The sequence below is a fragment of the Macaca nemestrina genome, chromosome 17, assembly GCF_043159975.1.
Source record: "Macaca nemestrina isolate mMacNem1 chromosome 17, mMacNem.hap1, whole genome shotgun sequence".
Taxonomy (NCBI): domain Eukaryota; kingdom Metazoa; phylum Chordata; class Mammalia; order Primates; family Cercopithecidae; genus Macaca; species Macaca nemestrina.
Window position 1 is genome coordinate 88615133 of NC_092141.1, and position 18297 is coordinate 88633429.

At 49.0% G+C, this 18297-nt stretch overlaps 1 long non-coding RNA gene across 4 annotated transcripts in view; it reads right to left on the minus strand.

Annotated features, from left to right (window-relative positions):
• The window catches only part of LOC105469258 (uncharacterized), a 46163-nt gene that overhangs the window by 16729 nt on the left and 11137 nt on the right, over positions 1 to 18297 (minus strand). For 3 of the 4 annotated variants that reach the window (XR_979882.2, XR_011615221.1, XR_011615220.1), the window contains exon 3: positions 17615 to 17766. This is a non-coding gene — a long non-coding RNA (uncharacterized lncRNA). Of the gene's footprint in view, positions 1 to 15224; positions 16214 to 17614; positions 17767 to 18297 lie in introns of those variants that run through there. The other variant, XR_979881.2, reaches the window with a different exon arrangement.

Consider the following 18297-nt stretch of genomic DNA (forward strand, 5'->3'; position numbering starts at 1 on the left):
GTGACGCACCCCTTCTTTGCAGTCTTCCCTTCCAGGGCCCACATGTCCACTTCCCCTGCCAGGGCTTCCTCTACCTCCCCAATAAACTGCTTTCCCCCAAGCCTTGGCTCAGGGTCAGCTTCTGGAGGAACCCAGATAGAGAGGGTCTGTGAGCTCCTGGCCATCAGCTCGAAGCTACAGGTCTTAAGCATGAGGGGAAAGACAGCGCCAGAGAGTTGAGAAAAGTCTCCAGCATGGACAACAGCGACCAAAACAATAGACAGGGGAAGATGCGGGATCACGTTCTGTGGTGCCAGACTCCAAAATGGCCGCCTTCTGGTGGCGACACCCCTGGGCCGTCCCCTCCCACTGTTCCGGGTTGGTCTCTGTGACCGATGGAGTGTGACATGCAATGTGACTGGTGACGTGGCACTTCCGAGATTAAACTACAGAAGATGCTGCAGCTTCCATCTTGGTTTGTCCTCTCCCTTTCTCCCTTTCTCTCTTGCCCCCTTTCCTCTCTCTCTCTCTCTCTTTCCCCACCCCTCCCCCGCCCTCCCTCTCTGTCTCTTTTTCCCTCCCTCTCTCTCCTTCTCTGCCTTTCTCTCTTCTCCCCCTCCCTCTCCCTGTCTCTCCTTCTCCCTCTCCCTCTCCTTCTCTGCTCTCTTTCTCTCGGTCTTCTTCCTCTCTCTCTCTTTTTCTCTCTCTCTCCCCCCTGCTCTACCCCCGCCCATCACTGGCTTTGAGGGAAGCCACCTGCCATGTCAAGCAGACATATGGAGAGGCTCACGTGCTGAGGAACTGCAGCTCCTGCCAGCAACCAAGTGACTGAGCTTGGAAGCAGATCCTTCATCCCCAGTCACGCCTTAGATGACCCCAGCCCTGGCCAACATATTGACTGCAAATTCATGACACACCCTAAGCCAGAACCACCCAGCTAAGCCCAACCAGATCCCCTGCCCAAGGAAACTGTAAGATAAAAGCCACTTGCTGTTTTAAGCCATTGTGTTTGGGGGTAATTTGTGACATACTACACAAAACAAGAAAAAATAATTAGAGAACAAGAATGGGAGTTAAATATAATAACATAAGCTGGGGTCAGTAGAAGTGTTAGAAAATAAAATTGATGCTTGAGCCGAGGAGGGCGAGGCTGCAGTGAGTTATGATTGCACCAGTGCACTCCAGCCTGGGTGACAGAGCAAGTTCCTGTCTGGAAAGAGAGACAGAGAGAGAGAGAGAGAAAGAGAGGCAGATAGGTGCAGAAGAAAGGAAAGGAGAGGAGAGGAGAGGGGAGGGGAGATGGGAAAGAAAGACAGAAAGAGAGAAAGAGGAAAGAGAGAGAGAGAGAGAGAGGGAGAGGAGAAAGGAAAAGGAAAAAGAAAGGTTGAGAACATTTCCCAGGAAGCAGGACAAAAAGGCAAAGAAATGTGCAGTAGTTTTTTGTTTGTTTTAACTGAAGAGTTAGGTAATGAAACCAGGAGGTCCAGTATTTGACAAACGGGAGTTCCAGAGAGAACAGAGAAAATTAAGGGTATAAAATTATCAAAGAAATACCATAAATGTCCCCAGAACTGAAAGGCATTAAGTCTTCAGATTTAAGACCATTCCAAGTGTTCTAACAATGAAAACTATAGCCACACCTTTATGACATTTCAGAACACCAAGGATAAAAGCTTCCAGAGAGAAGAAAATCGGGTCATATAATAGGATCAAACTCTGAATGTCATCACACTTCTCTACAGCAGCATGGAAATCAGAATTTAGTGGGGGGAAAAATGCCTTCGAAATTCTAGGTAAAAATAATTTCAAACCCAGGATTCTGTATTCAAGCAGACTGTTAACTGAATATGAGAACAGAATAAAGAAGCTTAGGATGTTATGAGAGAATGTGCTCCACTAAGGCCAAGCAGTAAACAAAAAGATAAAGCTGCTAGATTCAGGAACATACACTTCAGCACAAGAGTGAGCAAAAAAAAGTCCTGAACAAGAGCCCTGAAGCTGTCTGAACAGCAACCTGTGAGTGCCAAGGCATATGTCCAAGGGCCCCAGGACAACTTCCCCAGGCAGAAAAGAGGGCTGATAAGATTTTTTGACCACATGGAAGGTTGTATGAAAAGGTATGTTGGAAGGTGTGCAAAACCCTAAACTATTATTAACTCCAGGATAAACAGAAAGTTGTACAACAAAAAAGAAAAATGTTATAGTTATGATTGTTATGGTAAGAAAAACCTTAATGTAGATTTAACGAAGATTGAGATTTCATTGTTTAGGTGTAAGTGAGATAAAAACCTGATCCACCATAAAAGAAAAATGAATTGATAGATTTCAGTGTATAAGCAGTGTTCAGAAATGCAGGGGTTAATTCTGGAAGAAACAGCTAGCAATAGCAAGAATAGGCAGAAGTAGGAAGGGGGAACGAGAATGCTGGTATTTATTATAAACTTGGAGCACAATTTCAATTTTAAAACTATTTGCATATCGTGTTTTTTTTGGGTTTTTTTTTTAAGTTAGCTGGATTCCCAGCATTTTGGGAGGCTGAGGTAGGAGTCTTGCTTGAGACCAGGAGTTTGAGGCTAGCCTAGGCAACATAGTAGGACCCTGTCTCTACCAAAAAAAAAAAAAAAAAGTTAATTCAGCATTTTAAAAATCATAAAAATAAAATGTTACGGCACCTGTACTAGAAAGTCTCACCAATTCATACAAGTTGTGTGGTTTGTAAAAATGAAAAAAAAAAACACCTGAACAGTATGATTTTGAAACAAACACTGCTCTTTTTTTTCATCTCCACAAAGTAGGTAATCTAAAGCAAGTAGTTTTGCTAAAAGGATAAACAAGGGCATAAAAGAAAGAGGGAATTGTGGACATATACAGCTTGCAAAGGCCTTCTAGTTTCCTGGTCCAAGCCCCTCATTCACTGCACAGACTGGTAAATCGAGCACTGGAGATGCTGTGCTTACCCCAAGACAGGCAGGTAACAACCAGCACAGCCAGTCTCTGACCAGACTTCTGACTCTCCAGCCCCTGAACCCCTCTAGACCACTCTCTAAAGAATTTTTTCACAGTGGGAAGACTCTTCTAGGGCAGGTGGTGTGGCACTTGGGGCAGGGAGAAGGGAAAGGGAAAACAATGGAAAATGAGTTCCAGACACACCTAAGCAAATGAAAAAGGCATTTGAAAAGGTTACCTTGGCTGGGGCGTGTCTAAAAGACTCAGCGCATATTCCTGATCCTTTTCTGAAGACAGTGAAAACTCTACAGATCAAAAAGTCTATGGCCCAGCTGGAGAATTCAAATAGACATGGGCACCAACCGCCCCCAAGTACAAGCCCCTCAGTATAAGGGAAGGAGTCCCTATTAAGGAGCTCTAACTTTAACAAAATGACGTGATTTCCAAATAAAAAGAACTGGACTTACCCAGGTAGCAGAATTTTGTCCTTCAGAATCATTCTAGCACCTTGCTGGGGAGGGCCCCTTTTTAAAAATGCTATCTCATTTGGAACATCTGGGAATCCCACTTTGAGAGGTGGCCTTCAGAGCCAACGTAAAAGCCACAAGGAGAAAACGGGTCTCATTGCTTTATGGGCCTCTCCCTCTCTCTGAAGCAACATTATGCAAATGCCTCCTGGCTGCTTCCACGAAGCAAGCCTACCCTCTAAGGACTAAGATCTGACTCTGTGGAAGGACAGGAAAAACAGAATAAACGTATAGTCTGAATGGGATTCCCGAGCAGAGTTCCAAAGCGATTAGACCGTGCTATTAGCACGAGTCTGAGGCTTAGCTTCCCGACGAGGCTGTTGGAAGGGAAAGGACCCACCGTGCCGTGAGTTAAACGTCGGGTGGAAGCTCAGGTCAGTCCACTCTGCTGAGTGCTATTCCGTGTCCTGCACTGGTCCCTGGGACCGCAGGAAAAGCCCTGCACCCAGACCAGCATGAAGACGGCCCAGGTCTGACCTAAGTCCGCAGTGGGAAGAAGCGGGAGACAGGGAAGTCACTGACGGTGGCCTGGCCCTAGGTTCATGTCTCAGCTCCTGGACTCCCCATCCAGGTGACCTTGGGGCTGCGTGCCCAGGGGAATAACCACATGCCCGCCTCCCAGAGCCATCTATAGGACTGGATGAAGTAATTCGTAAAAATTGCAGTGACTGTCACATAGAAAGTCCTCAACCAATGTAAGCTGTGACTATGTGTCCAAACCCTTTATCCTAAATTCAAAAATTCCAAAAGCTCTGAAAGCCTAAAGTTTTACCTTCTAATTTTGCCACTAAAACACGTTTGGCAGCAAAACTTGACCTGAGCTGGCAGGAGGCCATCGGTGGCCTTTACTGACCCTGACAGGGACTAGCTGTGCCTTTTGCTTCCAAAACACCCATGTGTGAGGACGAAGTATAGCCCCAGACTCACTGAGACTCTTATGAGGTAGAAAGCAGGTGTGGCCCGTGATCTCTCTAAAAGGAAGGTTCTGGAACAGTCAGTGTGGTCAAGGGGCATCCAAACCTGAACTCAAAGTCATCCCTCAGTATGGGGTGTCCACCAATACTCCTGACTTAGCCAATGCCTCCTCACCCCAGCCCCACACCAGTCCCTCATGGGAGACATTCTCCAGCTTCCCACTCCCTGACCTGCCTGACCCATCCGGCCCCCAGTCCTGTTACCCCAGCCCCTAAACCTCCGGGTGTCGTTCTCTACCTTCTTGCAGGCCTCACAGAATGGCCCCAGTGCCTTCTGCAGGGACCCTGAGGGAAACTTTAGGCTGGGGTCCCCCTCCCCGCCTCACTGCCTCCCCCCGTATTCTTGCTTCTGAGATCACTCTCCAGTACACCACCTGAACTCATGTCCTTGTCACAGCTCTGCTCTCTGACCAGCCCAAAGGAAGGCAGCTTACCAACCCAGGGGCCGGCAAACTTGCTGTCGAAGGTCAGGAGGTGAATCTGTTCTGCATTTCTGGTTAGATCGTCCCTCCTGCAACTCCTCCACTCTACCCTTGTCTCCAAAGTAGCCATTGACAATGTACACATTAATTGGCGAGGCTGTGTGCCAATACAACTTCATGGACAAGGTCAGGCACAGTGGCTCACTGTAATCCCAGCACTTTGGGAGGCAGAGGTGGGCGGATAACTTGAGGTCAGGAGTTCAAGACTAGCCTGGCCAACATGGTGAAACCCCGTCTCTACTAAAAATACGAAAATTAGCGGGACTTGGTGGCGGATGCCTGTATTCCCAGCTACTCGGGAGGCTGAGGCAGGAGAATCGGTTGAACCTGGGAGGTGGAGGTTGCAGTGAGCCGAGATCATGCCACTGCACTTCAGCCTGGGTGACAGAGTGAGACTCCATCAAAAAAAAAAAGAAAGAAAAGAAAAGAGAAATTTATAGACAAAAACAGGCAGTAGGCCAGATTTGGCTGTGGGTCGTAGTTTGCTGACCTCTGTTCCGGTCGCATCCACTCCCTCTGCCCTATCCCACCAGGCTCTCCACACAGCAGGTAGGAGGGACTTTTCAGAAGGCAGATCTGACCATGTCACCTTCTGCCCAAAGCTCTTCAATGGCTCCCCCATTGCACCCTGGAAGAGGAGAAGAATGAGGAGGAAGGGGAGGAAGGAGAGAAGGGAGAGGATGGGGAAGCAGCAGCCACATGGCAAATAGCAGCCTTCTCCTCAGAGCTGATCCTCAGTGGCCTGTCCTAGCAGCTAAGGGGGAGACTGCAGCAGGTCTTTAAGCATCCAAGTCCCCCACCCCACCCCCACACACTCCTAGAATGTTATCAACATCTCAGCCACATACATCAACTCTGAGGCTGGATTCTAGAATTGACCATAAAGAACAAAGCTGGGACTAGGCATGGTGGCTCACGCCTGTAATCCCAGAACTTTGGGAGGCCAAGGCAGGTGGATCAGCTGAGGTCAGGAGTTCAAGACCAGCCTGGCCAACATGGTGAAACCCTGTCTCTACTAAAAACAAAAAAATTGGCCAAGCTTGGTGGTAGGCAACTATAGTCCCAGCTACTCAGGAGGCTGAGGCAGGAGAATTGCTTGAACCTGGGAGGTAGAGGTTTCAGTGAGCCAAGATTGTGCCATTGCACTCCAGCCTGGGTAAGAGAACAACACTCTGTCTCAAAAAAGAAGGACAGAGCTGGACACTTGGAGCACCCAACAGGCTTCTGCTGTGAAATGCAGTGGGGTCACTACAAAAATCAGCCTTAAACTACAGGAAAGAATGCAGAGGTTACAGTGCAGTTTCCAGGCATCTGCCAAGCAATGAACACGGATGCTTCCATTTTTAAAGAAGGCTTAAGCTCTCTCGGGCAAACACATCAGAGTAACACCAAGGAGAAGGCCCAGTACGGCCCCAGGCCCTCCTGGAGACACGAAGTACATCTTCAGGACAGACTCCCTCAAGACGACACGACCCCAGGCTCGCTTTAGTGGAGAGAGAGACATGGGCTGAGAACAGTCTGTTCTTCTGTAAGAATGACAAATGAGGCCCTTGAGTTTCAGTGGCCCCAACACAGGCAGCACAGGACTGACTTTACTCATGGCTTTTTTAAGTCCAGGAGAATTTGCTACTATAAATGGGAAGAACTTGTGGTGCCCATAAAAGAAAGAAAACAGAGGATGACTTAGAAGGAAGCATGGAGTCACTCTGTTCCCCATTTCCTAATTTAACCAAGTGAAATGGTCCCCTCTTCTATTTCTCTCTCCCTCCCTGTCTCCTCCTCCTCCACCCTTCCCTCTCTCCCTCTCTCCGTGATCTCTCTCCCTGTCTCCCTGTCTCCTCCCCCTCCACCCCTCCCTCTCTCCCCCATCTCTCTCTCCCCCTCCCTCCCTGTCTCCCCCTCCACCCCTCCCTCTCTCCCTCTTTCTTTCTCTCTCTGCATGTGCGCTCCATCACACCTGCACCCACGGATAATTCTACCCATCGCCGTGGCCAGTATCCTGCCTGCCTGGAATAGGCACTGATTACTAATGGAGAAACTACTGCTCAGAGCAGTGAAGCTGTCGCTTGTGCAGAGCTAAGATGCAAATGATCCCTCTCCATTCCACTGCCTCCTCCCCTGAGGCCAGTATCTCTGCCTCCATCATCCCCTTGGCACAGCACCAAGTGCTGCCCCGTCATCGCCTTAGGAGGATTTTGCTGAGCCCCTACTGTGTGCCAGGCATGTGCTCAATCATCGGCCCTGAGAACACAGAAACAAGAGCTTACATTCTAGACAAAGACACAGACAGGAAGCCTACAGGCAAGTAACTTATTCAACAAGATAACCTCCATTTGCAATGAGTGCTTCCTGCGCTGGGATAGTGTAGGTTCTGCTGCAGTAGAAAACACACATCTCATGGGTTTGCGGAAAGGTTTATTTCTTGTTTATATCACAGTCGAGTGTGGTCCAGGCAGCTCTTCTTGGCAACGCTCCTCCTAGTGGTCACGCCAAGACCCAGGCTCCTCACATCCCTGAGCCCTTCCTACTGACGTGAGTGGCCACCGTGGTCACTGCACAGGAACGGCGAGTGTGGACCACGCGGGGGCCAGCCCATGACATCTGGAAATGGAATGCATCACTTCCATCTACAACCCCCTAACCCTGACCTCACTGCAAGGGAGATTGGAAAATAGAGTCCTCCTTTAAATCTTCCTGGAAAAAGAAATAGAATTTGGTGAACACAGGCATTGTCTCTAGAATAATAAAGGAAAAGAACAGGATGATGTACCAGAGGGTATCTGGGGCAAGGGGCCTGTTTTGGGTAGATAGGGGCCTGTTTTGGGTAGATAGGGGCCTGTTTTGGGTAGATAGGGCAGGGAAGGTTGCTTTAAGGGTGTGACTTGGATCCAGCTAGCAAAGAGCACTCAGAGCCCAGAGAACAGCAGGTGCAAAAGACTGGGGCAGGAAAGCACCTGGCAAGTTCAAGGAACAGAAAAGTCAAGGAGATAGGCAGGCGGGGAGCAAGACTGGGAAGATGAGAGGGCCATGCACAGGCCAGGGCAGGTGGTGACCCTGACATACATCACAGCCACACCCCAGATGCCATGAAACCTCCCATGCTGGACCCTCCCCACTCCCCAGAGACTCCGATCCATTGATTCTGGCCTGGGATCAGTCTTCATATTGTTTAATTTTAAGAAAATAACACGTATGCTCAAAAGTATGCAAATCATTAGTATAGGCTCAATGAATAGAGTGGACAATCCAGGCAACCACCACTGAGATGGAGAAACAGAAAACACAGATCCACGGAGGGCCCCTCTTCCCTCCCCTTTCCCCCTACCTCCCACCTTTCTCCTCCCCTAAAGGAAACCACTATCAAGATTTCTATCAAAATCTATGCTGAGTACAGTAGCTCAAGCCTGTAATCCCAGCACTTTGGGAGGCTGAGGTGGGTAGATCACGTGAGGTCAGGAGTTCAAGCCCAGCCTGGCCAACATGGTGAAACCCTGTCTCTACTAAAAATATAAAAATGAACTGGGCGTGGTGGTGGGCGCCTGTAATCCCAGCTACTCAGGAGGCTGAGGCAGGAGAATCACTTGACCCTGGGAGGCGGAGGTTGCGGCACGCCAAGATCACACCACTGCACTCCAGCCTGGGTGACAGAATGAAATTCCATCTAAAAAAAAAACAAAATCAAAAAGCAAAAATCTAGGCAATAGCATTCAGGACATAGGCATGGGCAAAGATTTCATGACGAAAACGCCAAAAGCAATTGCAACACAAGCAAAAATTGACAAATGGGATCTAATTAAAGAGCTTTGCACAGCAAAAGAAACTATCATCAGAGTGAAGAGACAACCTACAGAGGGGGAGAAAAATTTGCTATCTATCCATCTGACAAAGGTCTAATAGCCAGAGTCTATAAGGAACTTAAACATATTTACAAGAAAAAATCAATCCCATTAAAAAGTAGGCAAAGGATATGAACAGATACGTCTCAAAAGAAGACATATATGTGGCCAAAAAGCATATGAAAAAAGGCTCAACATCACTGATCAGTAGAGAAATGCCAGTCAAAACCACAAGATACCATCTCACACCAGTCAGAATGGCGATTATTAAAGTCAAGAAACAACAGATGCTGGCGAGGTTGTGGACTAGTCCCACTGTTGGTGGGAGTGTAAATAAGTTCAACCATTGTGGAAGACTATGTGGTGACTCCTCAAAGATCTAGAGGCGGAAATACCAGTTGACCCAGCAATCCCATTACTGGGTATATACCCAAAGGAATATAAATCATTCTATTAGAAGGATACATGCATGTGTATGTTCACTGCAGCACTATTCACAATTGCAAAGACATGGAATCAACCCAAATGCCCATCAATCATAGACTGGATAAAGAAAACATGACACATATATACCGTGGAATATTATGCAGCCATAAAAAGGAATGAGAACATGTCCTTTGCAGGGATATGGATGGAGCTGGAAGCTGTTATCCTCAGTAAACTAACACAGGAACAGAAAACCAAACACAACATATTCTTACTTATAAGTGGGAACTGAACAATGAGAACACATGGACACATGGTTGCAGGAATAACACACACTGAAGCTTGTTGGGCAGGGGGAGGGAGAGCATCAGGAAGAATAGCTGATGGATTCTGGGCTTAATACTTAGGTGATGGGATGAGCTGTGTAGCAAACTACCACAGCACACATCTACCACAGCACACATCTACCACAGCATACATCTACCTATGTAACAAACCTACACATCCTGCACATGTACCCATGAACGTAAAAGTTGAAGATTTAAAACAAACAAAAAAAAGTTTTAAAAAATTTCCATCTTGCCCATTTCTGAACTTCACATGAGTGGAATGTCTGGATTCTTTGATTCTACATTATCGGGTGAGGTTCACAGAGTGTAGACGTGCGGTTTAATGTTTAGTATTCATAGAGCGTAGTTCTGTTTAGAATTATAATTGTATGATTTCACAATTTGGCCACACTACTGTGTTACTTGGGCTGGGTTACTTCAAGCTTGAAGCTGTGAAAAACAGTGCTGCTATGGTCACACTCGTGCACACATTTCAGTGCCCCTGGGCATGCGTTTCCAGTGGGCACTATCTAGGGATAAAGTAGCTGGGTTCTGGGGCAGGTGTATGTTCAGCTTTAGTAGATTCTGCCAAACAGTTTTCCAAAGTGATTGTTCCCATTTACTTTCCTACCAGCAATATAGGGATGCCCCAATCATTCCATATTTTTACAAACCCTTAGGACTGGCAACCTATTCACTGCAGTCATTCCAGTGCCTAGGCAGCAGTATCTGTTTCTGTCTGATGACTAGTAAAGCACTTGGTGAAGTGCTTGTTCAAGTCTTTTTCCCATTTTTCTGTGAGCCCTTTTTTGGTGACATATATTGCAAATATCTTCTTCCACTTGGTCCTTGCCTATTCACTCTCTTTTTTTTTTTTTTTTTTTTTTTTTTTTTGAGACGGAGTCTCACTCTGTCGCCCAGGCTGGAGTGCAGTGGCGCGATCTCGGCTCACTGCAAGCTCCGCCTCCCGGGTTCACGCCATTCTCCTGCCTCAGCCTCCCGAGTAGCTGGGACTACAGGCGCCCACAACCGCGCCCGGCTAATTTTTTTGTATTTTTAGTAGAGACGGGGTTTCACCGTGGTCTCGATCTCCTGACCTTGTGATCCGCCTGCCTCGGCCTCCCAAAGTGCTGGGATTACAGGCGTGAGCCACTGCGCCCGGCCCCTATTCACTCTCTTAATTGTACCCTTTCATTGTGCCCATTTCTTTTATTCTTAATATAATCTGATTTGTTAATATTTCCCCATGTCGTTAATATTCTTTGAATCATGAAGATGTTCTACATCTTCTGTGTCATCTTCTAGAAGACAGATTTTTTTTTTGGTACAGTGTGAAGTAGGGATCAAGTTTCCTGTTTATTCTAAAGTGGCCATTTGGTGGTGGATCCATTGGTTGCAAAGATCTGCCATGCCCTCCTTAACAGGGCCACCTTTGTCATGTGCCAGTCATATACACCCTCATGTGCTGGTTCCGTGCCTGGGCTCTCTGCTGTCTTCATTAGTCTATTTGTCTGTCCTTGTATTAGAATCTTTTTGCTGTCTGTTGGCAATTCTAACATGCAGTCAGGGTTAAGAACCATCAATCCAGAACCTTGCAGTTCATGGTAACAAGTCTGGGTGCTAATCTAAATGCAATTATGTAGAAACTCAATAAAGAATTTGTAGAGGAAAAATAGATTAAATTTGGAGCATGGGAAGAACAATGACAGAACTATGGGGAAGGTGTCTGTGGAGTGGCTGAGAAAATCAGGTAACAGACCTGAAGCTGAAATCTCAGAGCAATCCAGCTGGCTGTTCACTGTCTCTCTTCTCCCCTCTCCAGACCTCCAGACCCTCCCACACCAAAGTGAAAACAAGGAATGACAAACACAGGAAGGAAACATCCCTGTTTAAGTCATCAGCCAAATTTAAGGAAATCTGATTACTCCTGCAACCATGTTTTATTCCCTGGTTGCCCTGGCACTTCCCATAATTAATGGCTAGGTTTTAATTAAACATTGATTAGCCACTAATTAGTCTAATGATTAGTCTTGGGGAAGAGACATGGCTGTCAACACTGCAAAGGAGGAAGGGGAGATGGTGAAAGATTATGGCTTAGGTAGAAATGCTATTTCTACCTTCCTCCAAGCCAAATGTTTTCTATGATTTGGGTCCATTATAAACGATGCTTTCAATGTGAATTTCCTTAATCAGTTTGAGTCTGATGAAGTCCCAGGTGACTGATGCCAGGAAGAATGAATCTATTCACCTTTTCATCAGATTTCAGACTCTTAATGCAGCTAAAGAGCTTCTTCCCACTTAGAGAAGAATTTGTTTCTGTCTCCACAATGAAGTCATCCTGGGCTGAGGCTGCTCTCCTCCCAAGTCCTTTGTAGGGGGTCTGACCTTGCCAAGGACTTCTGAGATGCAAACATCACGGGGTGTTTCCCCCAGAGAAGATTCTGCAGACACCTTGTGCCCCACGCACCTATTCCTCATTCTTTGCCACTTTGCCCAGACTTCCCAAAATATTGACACAGTTCTAGTTTTATCTGCAAACAGAATACTACTTGTGTGTAACTTGCTGTCAATCAAGGATTTATTTGCCCCCCAACCCCCCCTAACCCTCAGCCAACAAGGAAAGTTGAGTTGCTGTGCATGGACACAGTTCATATTAAATTGCATTGAAAGTTATCCTACTAGAAGTTAATAATGTAGTAAATCTTGGGGCAGGGGTGGGGAAGGGGTGGGGTGTTGTCATAATATTGGCTAATCATTCCCCCAAGGATCTTTTGTAAGTCTGAATTTACATAGAACAATACAAAATTCCCTTGAAGCCCAATCTTCATGTTGAGTATAAAGCTTGGCAGAGAACCGAGGTGTGAAACTTGAAATCCAGAAAAGACTGGGGCGGAGGGAAAGACGCTGACTACCAAGGAAGGCAGGTCCCGACGAGCAGGCCTCACCAGCCCCAAAAAACCTGTGTTTGTCTTTGGGGTTCCTGCACTACTGGAAACACCTCTGCTGGGGTGGGAAAGGCTCAGAGCGGCTGGGAATACTCTGCTTTTTTTTTTTTATTATTATTTTTTATTTTTGGAGACGGAGTCTCGCTCTGTCGCCCAGGCTGGAGTGCAGTGGCCGGATCTCAGCTCACTGCAAGCTCCGCCTCCCGGGTTCACGCCATTCTCCTGCCTCAGCCTCCCGAGTAGCTGGGACTACAGGCGCCCGCCACCTCGCCCAGCTATTTTTTTGTATTTTTTAGTAGAGACGGGGTTTCACCGTGTTAGCCAGGATGGTCTCGATCTCCTGACCTCGTGATCCACCCGTCTCAGCCTCCCAAAGTGCTGGGATTACAGGCTTGAGCCACTGCGCCCGGCTTGCTTTTTTTTTTTTAAGTGTGGTAAAATACACACAATGTTAAATTTATCATTCTCACCTTTTTTTTTTTTTTTTTTTTTTTTTGAGACGGAGCCTTGCTCTGTTGCCCAGGCTAGAGTTCAGTGGCACGATCTCAGCTCACTGCAGCCTCTGCCTTCCGGGTTCAAGCAATTCTCCTGCCTCAACTTCTGGAGTAGCTGGGACTACAGGCGCGTGCCACCATGCATGGCTAATTTTTGTATTTTTAGTAGAGACAGGGTTTCACCCTGTTGGCCAGCCTGGTCTCGAACTCCTGACCTCAGGTGATCCACTCGCCTTGGCCTCCCAAAGTGCTGGGATTATAGGTGTGAGGCACCGTGCCTGGCCAATTCTCTCCATTTGTTAGTGCATGGTTCAGTGGCATTACCTGGCCATTGTGGTGTAGCCACCACCTGTCCATAGAACTCTTCCATCTTCCCAAACTAAAACTCTGTCCCCATTAGACGACACCTCTCACTCCCTCCTCCCCCCAGTCCCTGGAGACCACCGTTCTCCCCTGTCTGCAAGGAGGGACCTTCTATAAGTGGAATCACGTAGGATTTGTCCTTTCGCAACTGGCTTATTTCACTCAGCATAATGTCCGCAGGGCTCATCCACGTTAGAGCATGTGTCAGAATTTCCTTCCATTTTTAAGGCTGAATTCTATTATTTTCTGGAAGGATCACATTTTGTTTAACCACCCATCTGTCTATGGACACTGGGGTTTCTTCCATCTTGTGGCTGGGAAATCCTGACACTCCTTGATCCGGCATTCCGATTCAGATATCTGAGTCTTCAGGTGAACAAACATCAGGTTAGACGGGGCCCTGTGCAAGTCCCCCACCCACCCACCAGATCTCTGCTTCACTCTTTCAATCGGCAAGCAGCAGCAAGATTTGCCCTGAGCTCTCGAGACTATCAGAATTTTTATGTCCCTTTTATATCCTCCTTTTATCTCTCTTACTTGTCATTTTCCAATAGCATTTGCCAGAAGAGCACACGGGACACATTCTACACAAACTTTTATCATCTCACCGAGATGGGGCCTGAGCTGCACAAAGCCTCCTTACCTGGGAGGGGCCTGGAGTGAAGTGGAGCAGAGAGGAGGGGCCTGGAAACCGTCGTTGGGGTCTGAGCTGCAGGAAACCTAGGAGGGGCCTGGAAACCGACGCTGGGGTCCGAGCTGCGGCTTTGCCAGTGACTTGGGCAAGACCCCTGGCCTCTCTTTGCCCAAGTATAAGTAAGGCCTTGTGCCTCTGGCTCTGACAGGCTTTGGGATGTGTTATTTGAGGACTCTGCACAGTTGCAAGGGCATAAAAAGCGGCTGCTCCACAGCCCCACAGGATCAACGCCAAGTGTGTGCACAAGGCCAACAGTGGCTCACGTGAAGGCTCTGGCTGCCAGCCCCAGACTTCAGAAGTGGTAGGAAAAGGGCCAGGCATGGTGGCTCATGCCTATAATCCCAGCACTTTGGAAGGCCAAGACGGGTAGATCACCTGAGGTCAGGAGTTCGAGATCAGCCTGGCCAACATGGTAAAACCCCGTCTCTACTAAAAAAATATAATAAAAATAAAATAAAATAAAAATCAGCCAGGTGTGGTGGTACATGCCTTTAATCCCAGCTACTCAGGAGGCTGAGGCAGGAGAATCGCTTGAATCCGGGAGGCGGAGGTTGCAGTGAGCTGAGATCATGTCACGGCACTCCAGCCTGGGCGACAAAGCGAGACTCCATCTCAACAAAAAAGAAAAAGAAAAAATAAATGGCAGTAAAAAGAAGCTCTCCCCAGGACGAGGGACTGGAGGGTCAGCAGTTCAGGGGGCCATTGCTGCTGCTTTATCCAAATTACATCCCCAGGAGCGCTCATCACTGCAGACTCAGAGTAACTATCAAAGGCTGAATAGGTAACAGGTGCCTGGCCGCGAGAGGCTGTTTACTGATGAGATCGCATTAATCTCCACAGGAGGTGGATCGTGTCCATTTAAAGTCAGGAAATTCGGGGCACAGAGCTACCAGGTAATGTGCCCAAGGCCACATAGCTGGTCCCAAAGCCCTGTGGCAGGGACAACAAGCTGGCCCCAAAAGACATGGGGCTCCCTGGCCCCCAAGGTGGGTAACCAGGGGGAACTGCACTCCTCGCCCGTGTTCGTCCGTTTTCATGCTGCTGATAAAGACATAGCCGAGGCTGGGTGCTTTATCAAGAAAAATAAGTTTAATGGACTCAACGTTCCACGTAGCTGTGGAGGCATCACGATCCTGGTGGAGGGTGACAGACACGCTTGACATGGTGGCAGAAAAGAGAGAATGAGGCTGAGTGTGGTGGCTCACGCCTGTAATCCCAGCACTTTGGAAGGCTGAGACAGGTAAATCACCTGAGGTTGGGAGTTCGAGACCAGCCTGGCAAGCATGGTGAAACCCTGTCTCTACTAAAAATACGAAAAATTAGCCGGGCACAGTGGCGGACGCCTGTAATCTCAGCTACTCAGGAGGCTGAGGCAAGAGAATCACTTGAACCAGGGAGGCAGAGGTTGCAGTGAGATCACGCCACTGCACTCCAGCCTGGGCAATGAGAGCAAAACTCCATCTCAACAAAAAAAAAAGAAAAGAGACAGAAAGAGAATAAGAGCCAAGAAAAAGGAGTTTCTCCTCATAAAACCATTGGATCTCGCAAGACTTATTCTCTACCATGAGAACAGCATGGGGGAAACCGCCCCCATGGTTCAATTATCTCCCACTGGGCTCCTCCCACAACACATGGGAATTATGGGAGCTACAATTCAAGATGAGATTTGGGCGGGGACACAGCCACACCATATCAGACTCCACCCCCACTGCATGGGGACGGAGCTACGTGTCTGGTTCTAGCCAAACGAGTGGAATTGAAAAGGTGTGGTGTCTCTTCCAGGATGAGGGGCCACATCCCCGTCTTGGAGAGGACACTGTCACAGGAGGAGGCGCAGCTGAGCCTCTCTTGTGAAGGACACTGTGAGAAGAGAACAAGCGTGCGTGTGGTGTGCTACACTGCAGGGGGTGAGGACTGCTTGTCACAGCAGTTAACAGGACTGACTGATACACCTCCTGCCCAAGCCCCAGGGTGACCTCTGGCCTGGTGAACTGGGTCAAGGCATCTGTTTCAGAGGGAGGCCTCATGGTGTGGGCCATTCCCATGCCTGCTCCTCACAGCCGACACTAACATGGGACACAGCCACACGCTCTCGCTGCTGGACAACGGCTCCGCTCAGCCTCCCTGGGTCAGTGCGGCAAGCTTCTGTGGAGAGCAGATATGTGCCAGGAGCTCGTGGTACAGACAGGAATAAAACACAGCCTTTGGCCTCAGGATGCTGACGAGATAAATGAAGACAGATGGGCCATGGGTGGGAAGACGAGGCCCCCGGACACTTGGCCCAACCAGAAGCTCAGGAAATGCTTCTTGGGTGAGGTGAGTCCTCAGCTTGGTCTTGAAAGATATGCACCATGAGCAAGGGGCAGAGAAGAAGAGAGGGCAGTCCAGGCAGAGGGCACAGCATGAGCAAAGGCACAGAGGCTGGAGGAGACACACTCAGGGCCAGTGCTTAGGGGCGTTGAAGAATCAGACCTGGCCCACAGACCTGGAACCTGCCAGCTGTGCCTGGCAGCATAGAGACAGTCCTGGGCAACCAGGAGCACTGGTGGCTGGTTATAACGGGGGAGAGGCACGAGCAGGTTCCCATGCTAAACACACCTGCCTAGTGCAGTGCGGGGCATGATGTAGGGAACAAGGCTGGAGGCCGGGAGACCATGGAGAGATGGCCCCTACGGTCCTGCCAGTGCCCCTGCTTCTGAAAGGCATGCAGCAGGCACAGACCAGCAGTGGGTACCCGAAGGAAAGGAGACAGAGAGATCAGGTCAGATTTGAGACTTAGCTTCCAAACACCAACACAGCAGCGTTATTGTAAATAGTCACCTGCCACCTGGGACAGAAATTGAGGGAATTTCAAAATCCATCTTTCTCTCAAAAAGAGACCCCTTGATGAGGCCACAAGGGACAACTGCCCATTATTTCTACTTAGCAAGAAAGAAAAGGCAGCAGCTGTCATGCTTAGAGAGGGACAACTGTAATGTCTGAATTCTCTGCTGCCTGAGAAGGAGCACCTGAGCAGGGAGGAACATCTAAGCAGTGGGAACACCTGAGAGGGTGGATCAGCCTGATTGGGAAAAGCACCTAAGCAGGAAGGAGCATTTGAGCAGGAAGGAGCATTTGAGCAGGGAGGAGCATTTGAGCAGGGAGGAGCACCTGAGTGGGAGGAGTACCTGAGTGGGAGGAGCACCTGAGTGGGAGGAGTACCTGAGTGGGAGGAGCACCTGAGCAGGGAGGGGCACCTGAGCAGGGAGGGGCACCTGAGCAGGGAGGAGCACCTGAGCAGGGAGGGGCACCTGAGTGAGAGGAGCAGCAGCGAGCTCCAGCCAACTGCAGCTGTGCTGTCCAATGCACACACGCTGGCCTGGGGACTCACTCCCCTCCACCTCCTCCCCTCTGATCCCAAACACTCTTTCTGCTGACTTGGCAAATGCCCCAAGACAGATTCTCCCTTCCCCCTACCAAGCTGCTCTTGTTCCTGCTCTGTCACTGAGCCAGCTGCTGCCATTTTGAGGGCATGCCATCATCTGGCCAGCCCACAGGCCACTGGTCCTCCTTCAGCCCAGGCCCCCACACCTCAGGAAGTTCGTCTCCAGATGTGCGGGATGACGGTGCCCTGGCTTACCTGGGCTCAGCACGGGGGCACTTTCCAGGCAGACAGCATATCGGAGACGGCTTCTTTCCAGCTGGAGGGGACCCCAGGAAAGCTGGTCCTCATTCTTGACGGACCTTGCGGGATAGGGGTGGATCAGGTCTCAGAATCCCAGCTGGATGGACCTAAGGAGGGAATGGGGAAGCTGAGGACACACTGCCTGGTTGGATGCATGTGCGCTTCTCAGGACCCCAGGCTGCTGGCGGGTCCCTGGGAGGCTGAGATGGAGCTGGGTCCTCCTTAACCATCAGGGAGCACAAGATCACCCCACTTATGCTTTCCTTTAATTGTTGCAGTGAATACTTGTGACCTGCCCACCTGCCCTCCAGGCAGGGTGACAATGCAGAAATCAATGGACAGGCCCAGGTTCCAGGGAAAGCTTCTGGCCTTCTGGAAAGGCTACAAAACAGCACCAAGTTCCAGGAGCCCAGGGAGGGAAGGATCACTTTTAGTTAGAGGCACACAGAAGGCTTCCTGGAGGAGGTGACATTTGAATAGGGTTCTGAGGGATGTGCAGGATTTCAAACGGAGGAAAGAACCAGGGCGGTGTCCCACACAGAGGTCCTGGGCCAACGCTGCCCGGTGTGAAGAAGATCAAACAGTGACAAGATGCACATGGGGCCGGGGAAGCCATGTAGGGGCCCTGCCATCCAGAA